The following is an 18,067-nucleotide window of genomic DNA, read 5'->3' as shown; positions in this document are numbered from 1 at the left end:
CTTTCAAATTTCCTGAGTGATCACTGAGGATAACTTTAATTTATAGTAAATCTAATTGAAAAATATTAGCCAAAACTGGAAGATAATGTTTTTAGACAGCAGCTCTTCCAACAAATTACTTTGCAAATATTTATCTATCAATATTTCCTGGCCAAAAATACAGTCACTCCCTTTTAAAAAGTTAATATTTAATGAGAAAGAAAGACAAACATTCAGTGGAACAGCATTATAGAACTTAGATAGAGTGAGGCCCAAGCTGCTATGGTCACCCAAAGGCTGGAGACACCTATTAGCGATGTCAACGAGTGAAAGAGGTAGGTTGGAGGCAGGAGCATCTTTAAAGAGGCTTAATGGAACTAAAATAAGAAATAATGAAGATCTAAACATAGAAAATGGCAGCAAGAATGAAGAGCAAATATAAGATATATTTTTAAAATAGACCATAAAATAGATGGTTTTGTCTGCTCTGGGAAAATGAAGAATAAGGTGCTTAAGACAACTACCAATTCTCTACCTTAATAAACAGATTGGATAGAGGGATAGCTACAGTGTATGATTAAGGGATACAGGAGAAAAAGTAAAATAAGAACAGCAACAAAAAGAATTTAAAAAAATACAGAAGATCTTGGGGCAAGAAAGAGAGCAGAAGATTTGTGAAAGTACTTGCCTTATAAATGACCAACCTAGGTTCAATACCAAATTCCCCAAGCTCTGCAGGAGTGATCCCTGAGTACAGAGACAAGAATAAGCCATGAGTACTCCTGAGTGTAGTTCAAAAACATACACACACACACACACACACACACACACACACACACACACACACATATATATACTGTGTCATTGTCATCCCGTTGTTCATCGATTTACTCAAGAAGGCACCAGTAACGTCTCTATTACACTCAGCCCTGAGATTTTTGTAGCCTCTCCTTACTCGTCTTTCCCAACAGTAACATGTAACAGTATATATATATATATATATATATATATATATATATATATATATATATATACTTAATGCTTGCTTGCAAAAAATAAAAAAATATGGGATAGGGTGTGAGTTCAAAAGTATTTTTGCTTCATCCCAAAAAACAAAAGCAACCGGTGTTGTCCGTGGATGTGGGGAGAAAGGGACTCTCCTTCACTGCTGGTGGGAATGCCGACTGGTTCAGCCCTTTTGGAAAACAATATGGACGATTCTCAAAAAATTAGAAATTGAGCTTCCATTTGACCCAGCAATAACACTCCTGGGAGTATATCCCGGAGAGGCAAAAAGGTATAGTAGGAATGACATCTGCATTTCTATGTTCATTGCAGCACTGTTTACAATAGCCACAATCTGTTATAAACCAGAGTGCCCCAAAACAGATGACTGGTTAAAGAAAGTTTTGTACATCTACATAATGGAATACTATGCAGCTGTTAGAAAAGATGAAGTCATGAAATTTGTATATAAGTGGATCAACATGGAAAGTATCATGTTGAGTGAAATGAGTCAGAAAGAAAGATTGCAATAATAAAGGTTTGCACTCATGTGGAATATAAAGTAGCAGAGAGGTACGAGTTTGCAATGATGCAATTTCTGACAGAAATTTCTCTGGACTTACTTACTAAAATACTAAAATACAGAAATCCAAAACCGCGTGGTCACCATTGCAGCCACTTGACCTCATATGTCTTTATTCTCAGCAATGGAAAATAAATTATCAAATGCTTCCTTTTCAGCAGGTCCAACTTTGGGGAGAGAAACTCCAAACAATAATAGTGAGTTTTTTGTTGAAATATTGAATTTAGTCAAAGGAAAGTGAAAGTAAAATGAAATTTATCAGCTACACAGGCGGGTGGGAGACTGTGGGGGTGGGGGGGTGGATGTATACTGTGATTCTTGGTGGTGGAATATGTGCACTGGTGAAGGGATGGGTTTTCGAGCATCATATGACTGAGACTTAAACCTGAAAGCTTTGTAACTTTCCACATGGTGATTCAAAAAAAAAAAAAAATGAATGGGAGGCAACCAGAAGATCTTGAAGTTGCTATTTTGGTACATTCTGAAATTTTAGCATCTCCATTCTAACAATTTTTTGGATGAATTTAATGACTGTTTATATTTTGTTAAAGAGACAATTAAAAACTATTAGGCATTTATTGTCTTTTTTAAAAAAAAAAGTGTGCTTGCTTAATGCATACATTTGGTGGCCAAGAGTATCCTCCCTCCCCAGGCTGGCCAAACGAAGGAGGAAAGGAGGTCCAGACTGGTTGGTGATCAATTGCCGTTTATTCCAATCTTCATCCACACCCAATTCCAGTCTCCCCCGCTCGCATTCCATTCTCACTGTGTGCCCTATTCCAGTCTCACACTGCCGCATATTCCAGACCTTTTGCAGTAAGTCCCACAGCCTTAGTTAGAGAGAAAATTCTCAAGAACACAAAGCAATACACAAAGGTGTGGTTGCACAATCAACATATGTAAAGCCCTTCATTCTGGGGAAAGCTTCTTCTAGGACAAAATCTCATTCTGCTAGGAGCCCCCCTCCCCAAGTGTAGAATTCCATCTAAGAATGTATTTTTCCTTTCCTTAGTCCAAATCATTTAAATAGCCATCTTAAATTTACTTATTAATAATATTTCTAGTCCCTTTGTATGGACCCAGTAAGAGATATATTAAGCTTAAAGGGGGCTCTACTGGGCACATCTCGCTAAATAACTAGACTACAGTCCTCAAGTCAGGTTAGTTTTTCCTAATCCTAGCAGGGACATTATTCAGTTACTTCTTTTAGGGTCATGACAGAGTTTGTTCATGACCATGCTCTTAATTTATTATAGCACTGTCATAGCACTGTCATCCCTTTGTTCATCGATTTGCTCGAGCAGGCACCAGTAATATCTCCATTGTGAGACTTGTTGTTACCGTTTTTGGCATACCCAATATGCATGGGTAGCTTGCCAGGCTCTGCCGTGTGGGCAGGACACTCTTTGTAGCTTGCTGGGCTCTCCAAGAGGGACAGAGGAAACAAACCTGGGTCGGCTATGTGCAAGGCAAATGCCCTACCAGCTGTGCTATCACTCCAGTCCAGTTTATTATGTTTTTTTTATTTTTCTGGGTCATACACAACAGTGCACCGGGGTTATTCCTGGCTCATGCCCACAGGAATTATTCCTGGTGGTGCTCAGAGACCATACGGGATGCTGGGAATTGAACCAGTTCAGCCGCATGCAAGGCAAATGCTCTACCCACTGTGCTACTGATCCAGCCCCATAATTTATTATAAGTTTTATGGCACTTTGCCTGTCCCTGTTCAATGCCAGGGTAGCTTACAGCTTGCCCCTTTTCTGATGCCAGCGTTATCCAATCTCCCTCATCAGGACCCTCCTTTTGGGATGCTAGGAACTAAGGAAAACTGAGGCTTAAGTCGGGAGATATGACAGATGGCCAAAATTAAATATTACTTGGAGTCAATTAACTCCCAAGTTACTGAAAAAACACAGCATTATCTGTCTTCCTGTGACCATACAAAAAGGATATTGCTCTAAAGTAAACTATAGAAAGGACATGGAGCGGTAGCACAGCGGGTAGGGCTTTTACCTTGCACGGGGCCAACCCAGGTTCAATTCCTCCATCCCTCTTAGAGAGCCCAGCAAGCTACCGAGAGTATCCTGCCCACATGACAGAGCCTGGCAAGCTACCTGTGGTGTATTGGATAAGCCAAAAACAGCAACAACAAGTCTCACAATGGAGATGTTACTGGTGCCCACTCGAGCAAATTCACAAACAAGGGGACAACAGTGCTACAGTGCTACTCTATGTTAATGTTATTATAGATTTTGTGATTTGGTAGGTAATTTTTATGTTCTGGGAATATGCATTTTTTTTTTCATATGTAGAAGTGGTCACTGCTTCTTCACTTTATTTCCTATTGGCTTTTGAAAGGTTTAAAAGGAACATTTTACTTTCAAATAGTGGCTTAAACCTGTGTTGAAAGATAAGAACTAGTAACCAGGATAATAGATTTTAATTATTTGTGTATGATGAATATTTTCTCAATTGAGGCCTTTCAATTACATAATCCCTTAATGAAATTGGAAGTATGGCTTCTTCTTAAACATATATTTTCTACTCTATAGTACACAACAAAATCTTAGCACACAGTATTTTAGTGAGCATCAATGTAAGCAATGGAAAAGATATAAAGGCAACAATGTACTTAATTTAAAAATTGATAGTTAATGACTTCCATGTGAATGCTAATTTAAAATTAATTCATTTATTAAAATGCAGATACAATTTAATGTATATGTTAAATTTTATTTAAGGACTTTCCTCTTTTAAGAAGATAAGAATCTCTTTTATATCATTTATCACCTTTGCATTAGTATTTCCTTCCCCCAGTTCCCTGCTTTAAAATCTGTACTAAAGACATCAACAATGCCTCAGAAATGGATCCCTTCTCAAGCAGGACATTCTGGGTCAGAAATATGACATACAAATGTTACAACTCTCATTAAATAATCCCTGAATTTTCAAGGACAACAAAAATTTTTGAATAATGTGCTATTACAGTGTTAATAATATGTATCCTTTACCAGTCATCTGTTCTGAGGCACTTGGGTTGTTTGGCTATTGTTGGCCCCTCAGTACTGCAAACCATAATGCCCAAAAGTAGAGGGAGAGTATGGAGAATATTGTCTGCCATGGAGGCATGGGGAGGGTGGGAAAGGGGGGAATATACCAGGGATATTGGTGGTGGGGAATGTGCACTGCTGGAGGGATGGGTGTTTGATCATTGTGTGATGGTAACCCAAACATGAAAGTTTGTAACTATCTCATGGTGATTCAATAAAATTTTTAAAAAATATTCAGAGTAATAAAATATTACTTAAAAAAAATTCATATCATTTCAAGATCTTTACACTAAAAACATAAATGGGAAAAGTTTATATCTCTATTATATAATTATACAATAATAATGAGTCAACTTTTGTTAGATTACATTAATAAAATCTGTCAATAGACTCAAAATTCCAATATAAGCCGTTTTTATCTACTTTTTATAATAAAGGAGGCTTTCTGCACCCCAGCAATAAAAAACATTGTTAATATCATTGTTTTTCAGATTCCAATTCATGACCCATTTGAGGATCCTAAAATCAACTTGGTAAGTCTTTTTTCTTTTTTTTTTTTTTTTGCTTTTTGGGTCACACCTGGAGATGCACAGGGTTTACTCCTGGCTCATGCACCCAGGAATTACTCCTGGCAGTGCTCAGGGGACCATATGGGATGCTGGGAATTGAACCCGGGTTGGCCACATGCAAAGGAAATGCCCTACCCACTGTGCTGTAACTCCAGCCCTTTGGTGAGTCATTTTAACAAAATAAAGTGAAATGCAATAGATTAGACAACATCGGAGTACTTTATATTTTATAAGAGCATATATGGTTTTGTGAAAGTTTTGTGTTAGTATATGCATTAATTCCTAATGTAAATTATTTCTAACCAAGAGTCTCATTCAAAGAAATTTAATAGTTTAAATAAATAACTGGTTTAAATAAACTTGTCCACGGATGTTGTTGAGAAATGTCAGAGGTTTGCAGGCTCAAATATGAAGTGAAAATACATTATACAGAATGTGAAGATTTATTTTTGTACAATAGCTCTCTGAAAACCAAGCACTCACTTACTGCAAGCTGTCAAATATCTTCCAGAATAATGCTTAACAAATAGGATCAAAGGTTTCTCTCCTTATGTGTTTTGTTATTAAGTATATTCTCACTTTCTTGATTTAGTTTGCTATTTGGTAGTAATTATGGACAGAAGTCTCATTTAGTCACATTAATATTTTATTTAATTTTAGTATAAATTCAGAAGTTCAGATATAAAATGTATTGTGTGAAACCTTAATCCATGAGAACCCTTAGACGCAACAATAATCTTCATGAAAAACATTCAAATGCTTGTTATCATTATGTATAACCTACGCACATATCGCAAATATCTTATGTAAATATGTATGTAGAAACTGTATGATATCCAAATGTACTTAAAGAATAAAAGAACACAAATACAATTCTAATGACAATGCTTCACTGCAAATTTATGAGAATCCAAGAAAAAGAGAAATCAGAAAACATAATGCCTAAATTATGTCACCAAGGATGGGATAAGTTTTATCCCAGAAGTGATAAAAAAAACTTTGCCTACTAAAAACCACCAGTTATTCCCTGCCCTATGATTCTTTCCCTTATATTTCTGTAAATAAATTTAAAGTCAGTAGTTATCAACAAATGATCAGTCATGAGTTTACCTGAACTAGTTTTCTTTGAAGAAAAATAACGTACGTGAAAAGTTTATATTTTATTTCTATTATTCCATTCCTTAGGTTCTTTATGGTGTTTTTAAAAATCCATAATATAATTCTATGAGAGTTAACATAATAGACTGTAACAGCTGTTATGGTCTATTGTGTAAATAAGTAATTACAGAATTTACAGACTATCATGTAAATATGTAATTATGGACTTTTTAAAATGTGCATTATTTACTCGATAGTCTATCGTTTACATATGTAATTATGGACTTTAAAACATGTATTATTTACTCAGTCTGTAACAGCTCCTTGGGACAGAGTCGTTCTGGCCTATCGGGTAAACATGTAATTACAGAAAATTTTTAAATATGTATTATTTATCTGATAGTGTGACTACAGATTATCACATCCATATGTAATCACAGATTTTTAAAAAATGATTATCATTACTTTGTATAATGCTTCCACAATTCAGAGGCTTTCAGTTCATGGTTCAGTTTTCCAAAATCATGCAGATTCTATTGTATAGAATATATGCTAAGAACAACAATTTTCTGCAATATTACCCAAGTAAATTTTTGAGTTTCCCAAAGAAGTTACATACAGAAAGACTTCCCAAAGAACAATTTATTTTGAGAGAAGATATTTTTATAGCATCCTCTGGATTATGGCTTTACATTTCATTCTCATATTTATCTACATTACCATAATATTTATTTTAAAAAGTGAAAATCTTGTGACATATTTGATTTCTTTAAGGCAGTGTATTTGCAATTCATTTCACCTGTTTTCTTATTTCATAGTTACTAATCTGTCACTAGAACAATGATTTAAATCACTAACCAATTCCTATAGTGTAAATACTAACCAAAACCAACTTCAAGCCATCAAAGGGAAGTCACATAGCATAAAGTGTCACTTAACTTCAAACTATAATTGCTGGTAGAAGCAATTTCAGCATAACACTGTCTCTTTAAAATTTCAAATTTCATTTACTAATCTTTTTTGAGAGAGTCAAAAACAAAAGCCCAATTGCTAAGTATACATCAGCTGTTTAAACCTTAAAATTCAATGACACTCTCAATGAAGAGCCAGTGAGAAACTCATAGTTATCTCTTCACTCAATCAGAAAATTCCTCAACTCAATTAAGCAACACTTTGAGCTGGAAGTGAGGAAGGCATTTTGTTTGGAAAGTTGGGTGGATCAGCCTTCCTTAGAGTGACATAAAATGTAAGAACACCTGTGAAAATGACAAGAAAATTTTAGACATGATTTAAGTATCAGATGTGTGGTTGGCCTTTCTGATCTATTCTTATTCTCTGAGTCCACAAATAAGTGAGATAAATACATATCACATTTCAAAAAGTTATCCATAGTTTCATAGTTATGTATTAACAGATTTAATTACTATTTTTAAACTGAGCTGTGAGTTGAAAGCTCAGTTAGTCAACTCTGGAAGATGGATCTTTAAGAGAAATGCCCATAAATATGAATTCAGATACAGCTTAACACCAAAACTTGGGAGTTAAATTTAAGCATTTTATTTAAATTACAAACTTAAATATTGCTCTGCACTAAAATAAAAATGCTAAAACCTTTGTTTATTTCTGATTTTCTAAATCTACAATTATAATTTTATAGATTAGCCATAAAGATGAATACTGCATACAATTATTGTCTATCATTTCAAATACTATTTCTAATTTAAGTTTTAGTAGTAGATATATTAATATCATCAAACACAAGGTCAGTACACATGTCTATATGTAATTCCTTACATATAGTATTAAAACACAACATACTCTCTGATGAATAAAATAAACTGCTAAGATAGAAGAATTCCCAGGGAACAGGACATTATATGCATTTTTGAACTAAGAAACTGACTCCAAGCACCGAAGCCATTTTTTAACATGCAAGAGCTCCAGGTTCCATCCTGACACTGCATGATTCCCTGAGCACTGCTCAATGTAGCACCAAAAACAAACAAACAAATCCACCATTACCATCACCAAAATCCTAAACCCACATATATTTGTCTAAGGTGCTCAAAAAGTTTTGTTTCATTTCACCACCTGGTAGAAGGTAGGACCTTCCATACACACTAAATTGTAGTTGTACGGAGACTATTAAGACTTGACATCATGGGTTGTATGTATACCTTCAGGGAGAGATTGTGTTACCCAGTGTTAAAATTTCCATGTAGGGCAAAACACAAAATATACATTACATTGGAGTATCACATGGCCAACGATTGCTTAGAGCATGCCAGGAAGAGGGCAGGTGCCGCCTGCCAGGACTGCGATTTAATATCCTGCTATAAAAGCACTAGGAGGCTCCTGTTCATCTGAAACCTAGAACCTGTAATAAAAACAGTGAACAATTCAAAATCGGCACATTATTCCTACTGGCTGTTTATGCGCCAGGATTTTTTTTCAAACCATGCTGTAAAGCAGTGTGCATTTCATCGCAACAACTAAAGCTCTTCTTATTTCTAAAGTGGACTTTTAGGTACTGATTACTATAGAGGAGATTCCAATTTCTTTGTTTTGAGGAAACAAGTCCCAATGGTTATTTGGGAACTCACTTATTCTGAGTTTATTAAAAGTCTGAACTACATAATTTTAGACAAATTAAGACTGTAGCAGTTAACGACCTGAGGCACGAAATTGGGTAAGGTAAGCCAGAATTTTTAAAGGTTCATTTCAACCAGGTGCACCTCACTTTAAACAATAAATGCATCCCAAGAGTGAAGTGAAAATAAAATACACATAAATTGAATGGTATTTTAAACGAACTAGGGATATGGTTACTTAAAGGAAGTTTCAAATGGTTCTTTGGTATTGTGACTGACTTCTTGGCAACTCATCAGTTTATGAGATATGAATTTTCATATCCCAATTTGTAAAGTACTATGTATACATACATTTACATGTGTATATAACAATATTGTATGTACTTATAAATATTCTGAAAATTATATAGTTATGATAAAAACACAATAGTAAAACAATAGTAAAAACATCATTATTTAGGGGGCTGGAGTGATAGCACAGCAGTTAGGGCTTTTGCCTTGCACGAGGCCAAACCGGGTTCAATTCCCAGCATCTCAGATGGTCTCCTGAGCACCGCCAGGAGTCATTCCTGAGAGCATGAGCCAGGAGTCACCCCTGTGCATTGCCAGGTGTGACCCAAAAAAAAATAAAAACAAAACACATCATTATTTACCTTGAATTTATGGATTTTCTTGGGTTGAAAGAAACCTAGAAATATTTGCTGTATAAAGGGGATATCTGAAAATGAAAAACAAAGAGTTTCATATTTGCAGTTAGTAATCTGTGAAGTGGGAGTGCCAAGTAGTAAAACTCTATGTCCACTTAACTGCAACAATTAATATGAAGCTATTTTCAAGGTGGGATTATGGGCATTGGAACCTCCTGGGATGGGCTATTTTGCCCATGCGTTAAATCCTCATTTTGTATGAACTTAATGAAAAGATGGCAATATGTTCTGTCAATGGTTCCCAGAGCATGAAGATGTTTCTTTTTCCCCTGAGCAAACAAGTAAGATTTGTGCTGCAATTTATAGATGGAATACAAAGAAAATGTGTGCTTTTCACTTTGTATAGAAGTCCTAAGAATAGAATTAAAATCTTGTTTGGAAATAGAGCTGGTCTAAAGATACAGTATTGACTGACTGCATAACCAGCGGATTTATACACTTTATTATGTTCAGATAAAACATTTAACATAATTATCAGAGAAATAATTTGGAGTTTTTACATCATTTTGATTAGAACATGATGATTTTCAAAAAATCCTCATAGATATACTCTAAAAAGGGTTTTGTGAGGCCTGAGAGTACAGATACAGGAACTTGACTCCCCCCTCTAGACCTAGTGATCCCTGAGGGGAGAGTCAGGAATAAGCTCCAAAACTACTGGGCGTGGCTGCAAAACAAGTGAACAAAATGTTTTGTGTTTATTCTCCTTTGCATTCAAAAGAGAATGATGTGCTCAGGACAGAAGAATAGAATACATGCTTTGCAAGGATATATTCAGAAGCCATAATACAATCAAATTGCATTTATCTTGATCTAATAAAGAGAGACCATTTGAGGATAGCAAACAAATACATGAAATTGAAAATTAACAAAAAATATCTAAGGTATGTTAGAGTGGATAGGGACAAAAACCAATGGGTCAAAACAAAACCAATGGCTGATTCCACTTAGTTTACATGCCAGGAGATATCAAAACCCTTCACCCATGGCCCCTTTTCCTACAAATACTCTAGGTATATCAAAGAGGAGGCCCCCTTGAACCAGAACTGATGCTCATTTATTTCATACCAATGATAACCACCCTACTTAGTGCATGGCATAAATAAAACCAAAGTTGTCTTCCAAATGGGGATGCTGAAGAACACCTCACCTTGGAATTCCTGAGTACACGAAACATTCTCAATTCTAGCTAGCAACTCAGAGAGACTCTTCAAAAAGCATCATGATGCAGTTACTCTAACTATGGACTTCTGTCCTTTTTTTTTTCTTTTTTTTTGGGTCACACCCAGCGATGCTCAGGGGTCACTCCTGGCTCTGCACTCAGGAATGACCTCTGGCCGTGCTCAGGGGACCATATGGGATGCTGGGAATCAAACCCGGGTCGGCCACATGCAAGGCAAACGCTCTACCCACTGTGCTATCACTCCAGCCCAGGGACTTCTGTCTTTATGTGAATCCCAGGCCTTATAATTTTGCTTGCTTTGTTTTGAGGGGTGGGGCCATACCTCAGAAGTTTTGAGATCTCAGCAGTCTTGATCCAAATAGCTAGGGTTCTTGTTTTGTTTTATTTACTTCTAATTTCTATTTTAACACTATACAATCTTTGGATGGAACAAACTATTAGAGATAATTTTGTCAAACCTCAGCACTTTAAAACTGAGAAATCTCGGGCTGGAAACAGCAGTGGGTAGAAAGCTTGTCTTGCAAGCAACCAATCCAGGTTAGATCTCTGGCACCTCATCTGGTCCCTCAGGAAAAAAATGTGAAAAGTAATTTGCCAAAATGGTCAACTTACCAAAGAATTTGAAGAACTGATAATTTGCTGAATTGACCAAGAACATGTTTCTTTAAACAATTACTTTTAGAGATAGGTAGTTAAAGCTTTTAAAGACTATTTTTAAAGATTTAGCTATAATTTTTTTCTCCATGGTATTTCAGGAATTTTTAATTCACTCTGCAGTGGTGATTATTACATATCATATTCGAGATCCCAATTATATGGTTCATTATAAAATTTCTCCTGGGCATTCCTGCTTTTATCTTATTGCTCATTATAGCCTTTCATCTTGAATATTGCTCCAAACTGAACCAAGTCAACATAACAAAAAGATAGAAATCATAAAGTTTTGCACTTTGTCAATTTCTTGTAAATATAGTTGCATTGGATGGCTTTGCAGTCCTTCATCACACAACTTCAAATGATTTATTTTAAAAAGTTTTAGTTTAGTCATTTTGTTTGTTTTTATCTTGCCATGTCATTTATGGCTAGCAGCTCTGCAGCTTATTTGTTTGTCCTTTTGTCCAAACCAATTAAAGGTTATTTCCTATATGTTTCACATTTCAGAGATTTTCTAAGTGTTTAGAACATATTGCACGTAATCCATTTTATTTATTTAGATAACAAACCTAAAAAATGCACAAAAATGTACAAAATAAAATAGACCATAATTAAAAGTTAGAGAACAGAAACATACCTTATCCTTAAAATTTAAGGTCCTTGTTATATTATGACTTGAAATAAATTAGTTGAAATTCCCAAAAGTCAACAGACCAATACTCTGAAAAAATTGAAGTACACTTCTGTGAGAGCATATCAAATTGTTGATGTGAAATGGTTTTAGCAAAATTAAAACAAAGAATAATCCAAACAAAATTAAACTTTGAGTATCCCCCAAAGCTGCTCATCTTACACAAAAAAATTTGCTACAAAGTTTAGGAAAGTTTAATAGATGAAAAGTTTTAATAACTAGTAATTGAGTTATCAGTAACTGGTCATTTAATAAGTTGTTCAGTAGAGGACTTGAATTTTTGTGAACTAATTTTCAGAGAAGTGATTTTTTTGACAAATTGCAATTCAAGGAACAAGTCCTTCTAAGCTTTGTTCTTGGGTGACTTAATCTGCTTATGATCACCAGGAACAGAAACTATCTGCTGACTCCAAAATTCACATTTTAGCCTCTCTTGTCTTCTTAATTACCTATTGAAACATTATGATTTATACATAGACATACATATTAAATATGTTATAAAATATGTAATATAGAAATACAGTATATTTACTGGTTTAGAGCTCATAAAACTCATGTGATTTCCTAAATATGGACACTGATAAAGGTGTATCTTGTAATGTTAATGAGGCATTTGGAAAACAAAAGATGGGACTGAGATTGCGATTGCTTGGACAAACAACTAAGAGGGCTGAGTCTTTCAGTCCCACCCTCAGATTTCAAGGCGGGCAAAGGGATGGACATTGGTTCCATTATCAACTGTCAGTGACTTAATTAATCATCCCTAAATAATAAAGTTTCCTTAAAATAGAAGGCTTAGAGATCTTCCAGCTAAGTAAGCACAGAAATTTGGAGAAGTATGTTATACCTGGAAAGGGCATGGAAGCTCCTAGTTCCTTCTCCACATTGCCCTATACATCTACTGCTGGTGGGCCCCCAAGGGATTTTGTGATGTGGAGAGCAGATGGCCACTTTCTCCCAACCCACCTCCTGCCACCCCAGGAATGGCTAGGATTGATAAAGTCTGCAACAAGTCCTTCAAAGCACAAATCGCAGGAGGGCCAGGCAAGCCACACCTGATGTCCATAGGTAAGAGTCCATTGCTAGGGTAACTGCCAGGGTGGTATAGTTGGGATTGGTTGATGGTCTTTTTGGAACTTCCTTTCCTTGGCCTTTGTTCCTGCTGGCGCATCTCTTGTTTAGAGTTCTAGCCTTTTCTAGCTCTTTTGGCACCAGGCCAGGTACAGTCATCAGACCTTAGTTCCTGAGCTCACACAGTAGACTTTTTTTTGCAACCTCAGGGCTATTGGTTTTATTATTTCCCAAGGAATTCCACTGGCATGGGGGCCCTTTCCAATCTACCTCCCTGTCTCACATCTCTCTCAAGTGCTTCAGTTATGTGTCCTTTGTATTAAGAAAATAATCTATGTCTGAACCAGTTTTTATATTCTGTAAGCTGCTTTAGCAAATTAATTGAATGTGATTAGGTGGTTCTGGGAACCTCTGATTGATGAAGTAAATCAGATGTGTGGGCTTGAAACTGGCTTTTCAAAGCCATGGGAGACTAAGACCCTGTGCAACCTAATGTGTGTTTTTTGGGGGAGGGAGGGCAGATAGTGTAAAAACTGAGTAAAACTCTTAGACACTTGCTCTTGGTATCTGAGAATTGCTAAAAGTGGAGAAGCTTTTGCACACACTTACACTTAGGAACTGAGGTCAAGGAACCTTATACACTCATATAACCATTGGCTATAAAGTTTAGATACTTTTGAAGAACCACCAAATTAAAGAAATTTGACTGAAAATTTTAGATCATTAAAGAAGTTGCCTTAAATATTTTAAAAGGAGTGTCCTGAATAAAAATCTCACTGTTGAGTTTAGTACAAGTTTTGCTGTATAAGTCCCAATAGAAGAGTAAGATAATGACGTGATTTTTGACTTGTCTAGTGAGACACAGCCTTTCCTGATACCAAGAACTTTAATTTGAGCGAGTCTCATACATTTATATTCATATCAGGTGGATCTGTCTGGCCACAGTTAATTTGAGCATGTCATTTTATTCCCTCTACAGAATATCTAAAGCTTTAAGGCAGATTCAGGGAGACTATTCGTCCTGAAACACAAACACTTATACAACACTCTCATTAAGTGGAACTTTCACATCTGCACTGAAGTGAAAATAGAACCTAAAACTCGGTCCTACCGAGTTTTTGTATGTCAAATAACAGAGATGAGAGATGGAATTTTTGACAATGCAATTTTATTCAGGATTTTGAGGGAGAGTTGGGCAAGTCATGAACCTTTACAGTCAGTAGTTTATATACTACCTATATAGTAACTTGTAAGAGAGACTCAAATAAAAATTTTAAAACTATTTGGTAAAGATAGATTTTTACCAATTATTCTAACATGGCTTTATCTTACTTTGTCACAAGCATTGAAAAGCTGTGCTTCTCCAACCATAATGCTAAAACCACTTCCAGGGCTGTGTATGTACCATGGACATAGCATGCAAACCTGGTCTCTGGGAGCCCTAGATGGAAACCCAAGCACAGAAAAGAGAAGAAAAGAATAGAAGACTACTTCCACATCATTTGGAGTCACAGATATTTTGATGGTGAATAAAAAGGAAAATTATTTGGTAAGATTTTTAGATTGAAATAGTTTAGAGTTTGTGCCTGCTTACAGAAATATAAGCCACATATATAATTTTTAAAGTTTCTAGTAGCTATCTTTTATAAAGCAAAGAGCAATAGATGAAATTAATTTGAAAATACTTTGCTCCCTTTCAATGTATCCAAATACTTAGCATTTCAACATGCAATTAATAAGATAATAATGAGATTTTACTTTTTACAGTGTCTTAAAAATATGGTATATAGCGGTCTCTTGGCTGGAGCGATAGCACAGTGATAGGGTGTTTGCCTTTCATGCAGCCTACCTGTGTTCGATTCCTCCACCTTTCTCAGAAAGCCCGGCAAGCTACTGAGAGTATCGCGCCTGCACGGCAGAGCCTAGCAAGCTACCCGTAGCGTATTGGATATGCCAAAAACAGTAACAATAAGTCTCACAATGAGAGACGTTACTGGTGCCCACTCGAACAAATCGATGAGCAATGGGATGACAGTGACAAGTCAATGACAACAGTCTCTTCTCAATCCTTCTACTATGTATATTTTTTATATACCACAAATAAATGCAGTCATTCTATATCTGTCCCTTTCCTCTGACTCATTTCACTCAGCATGATATTCTCTGTGTTCATCCATTTATAGGCAGTTTCATGACTTCATTTTTCCTGACAGCTGCATAATATTCCACTCTGTAGATGTGTCATAGCTTCTTTAGCCATTCATCTGTTCTCAGGCATGATCATACTGGACAAGTGCTGAGGATTAAAAGTAGGTAAGGAATATTCTGGATAACCTTTAGTATCAATATTGCAAACCACAGTGCCCAAAAGGAGAGATAGAGAGAGAGAAGAAAAGCACCTGTCATAGAGGAAAGCAGGGGTGGGGGGGGGGGTGATGGGAGGGAACCTGGGGACATTGGTGCTGGGAAATGTAACATGGTGGAGAGATGGGTGATTTAATACTATATGACTGAAATCCAATCATAAACATCTTTCATCTTTCCAATGAGAAACATCTGAATTGGGGAGATGTTTCTCTCCTCAACAATCCAAACATCTTTCTTGCACCCCTCCTCCAACTGTTCCTTAGTGCTTTTTCCACTTTCTTCCATTGGATTCTATGGAACAGCTGTTTCTAGTGTAGCTGTACTATTTTCATACACAGGATAGCGTTATCTCTACTTTGAGCTTTTGCCAATGCTCTCTCATCCCCTTGCAATCTCACTCCTCCTCTCTCTCTCTCTCTCTCTCTCTCTCTCTCTCTCTCTCTCTCTCTCTCTCTCTCTCTCTCTCTCTCCCCTCTTTGAGCATTGCTAACTGCATCTCATACTTCTAGCAACGAACTGATTCCAGCCTGGAGTCAACTTGGCCCCTAAAACTCCAAAGCAAAGACCATTCCAGACTATCCCAAAGATCCAGAGTTAATGTTTCTTCACCATGCTAGCATAGTAAATATCTTGGTTACAATATTTTCATCATGGGCCCTAGTCCCACAGTTATCATATCTGCTTATTGTTTATCTCTAGCCCAACTTTATACAGAACCATAAAAATATACTGCAATGGGCACTCAATAAGATATCATAAAACCTGGAGGGACTGGAGAGATACTGCCAGATTTTTGCCTTGCACACAGCAGACTTCATCTCAGTACCAAGCACCTACCACATATAGTCCCCTGAGCACTTCCAAAAGTAATCCCTGAGCACAGAGCCCTGAACATAGATCCAGAAATAAGCCCTGAGCACTATAGTCCAATAAAAAATGCAGTGTGACCCAAGTCTCCCCTCCCCCAACAAAGGATGACACACTTAAGACTATATAGAACATATATGCTGAATATAACAGTATAGTATCATTTAAAATAATAATAAATTGTGGACACTCATGGTATATTGGTGAGCATAGATGCCTTCTAAAGATGGTTTTTAAAAACCATATAGGAAATTAGTAGAAGTTAATATAAAATGTAATAAACTTACCTTCTTTGCACCAGGCTTTGTGTTAGAATCTCAAAGAGAGCAATACCTCTCTCTAGGGGTATAAGAACAGTCCTGGGTGCAAATGGAGTTACTTTCTGTTAATTTACTTAAAGAAGATAGATTTATATGGGGGCTCTAAGTACTTTTTTTCTGAAAATAACTTTTGGATTAGTAGCAGCCCAAATAAGTTTGGGAACCTTTGTTTATATATTCCCTGTACAAAGCTAAATGAAACTTAGCAAGCAGGGATGCAAATTAAACAATGCTTAAGATGAGGGCTGCTCGGAGCAATGTGAATAACCAGCATCTAGGAAAGCTGTTGAACAAGAGAAATCTGATTCGGGAATCAGGGGTATAGGCCAAGATTTTGCATTTTTAAATTCTGGTTGTTTTGGAGAGACTCATGACCAGTGGAACTCAGGGGCTACTGCAGGCTCTGTGCTCAAGAGACCATACAGAGCTGGGGATCCAACTGAGTTAGGGCATATTAACAAAGCATGTGGACAGCCCTTTGAGTTACCTCTCCAGTCCAGATTCTGCATTCGGAACAACGCTGCCAGTAATGTTGCTGGCACAATGAGCATACCTTAAGTAGGAAAGGACCATGGTTTATGGCCAGGAGTCATGAGACCTGAAATCTAACTCTGACTCCTGTTGCTTATTCTATGGTATGGGCATGAGTGTTTCCTTGTTATACTGTCACAGCTGCTTGCCCAGCTCTTAACTTGCCTGGAAGAAGCAAGCAAACACCTTCTACATTATTTGTAAACTAGACAGTTCATGATATCCTTATTCTTTCAACTCATAAAAGACAAGAGGAACTAAACCAGTGATTTTGTAGCTCCTCTTTAGAGCTAATTTCAGACTTTTATGCCTAGAACACATGCCAAAATCTTCTATCTTGGCATCTCCACAGCCAGGGCCCAGGCGTCAGTACTTTTCAAATTCACCAGGTTTAGAACAACTGCAGAGAAACAGAGCAGTGTGTGTTGATGATTTGTTTTGTTGTTGTTTTGGGGCCACACCTGGAAGTGCTCAGGGCTGACTCCTGGATCTGTGCTCAGGAGTTACTCCAGGCAGGCTCAAGAGTCCATGAGAGAAGCCAGGATGGAAGCCGGGTTGGTCACGAGGAAGGCAAGTTGCATGGTCTGGCCTCAAGCATGTTGATTATTAAGTCTACTTGTTGGTGTCATCATAGGGAAATGATACTCCTTTAACAGGTAACTTTATTCTATTGGCAGTAACTGTGAAGCCAAAGATTGGACTAAAGAGTCAGATTACAGACATTGTAGAATACTAGTTTTTATGTATGTTTAGTTTTGAGGGCGTTTTTGGGTTGGTTTTTTTTTTTTTTTGTCAACT

The sequence above is a fragment of the Sorex araneus genome, chromosome X (assembly GCF_027595985.1).
Source record: "Sorex araneus isolate mSorAra2 chromosome X, mSorAra2.pri, whole genome shotgun sequence".
Classification (NCBI taxonomy): domain Eukaryota; kingdom Metazoa; phylum Chordata; class Mammalia; order Eulipotyphla; family Soricidae; genus Sorex; species Sorex araneus.
Note: the sequence above shows the minus strand (reverse complement) of the source record.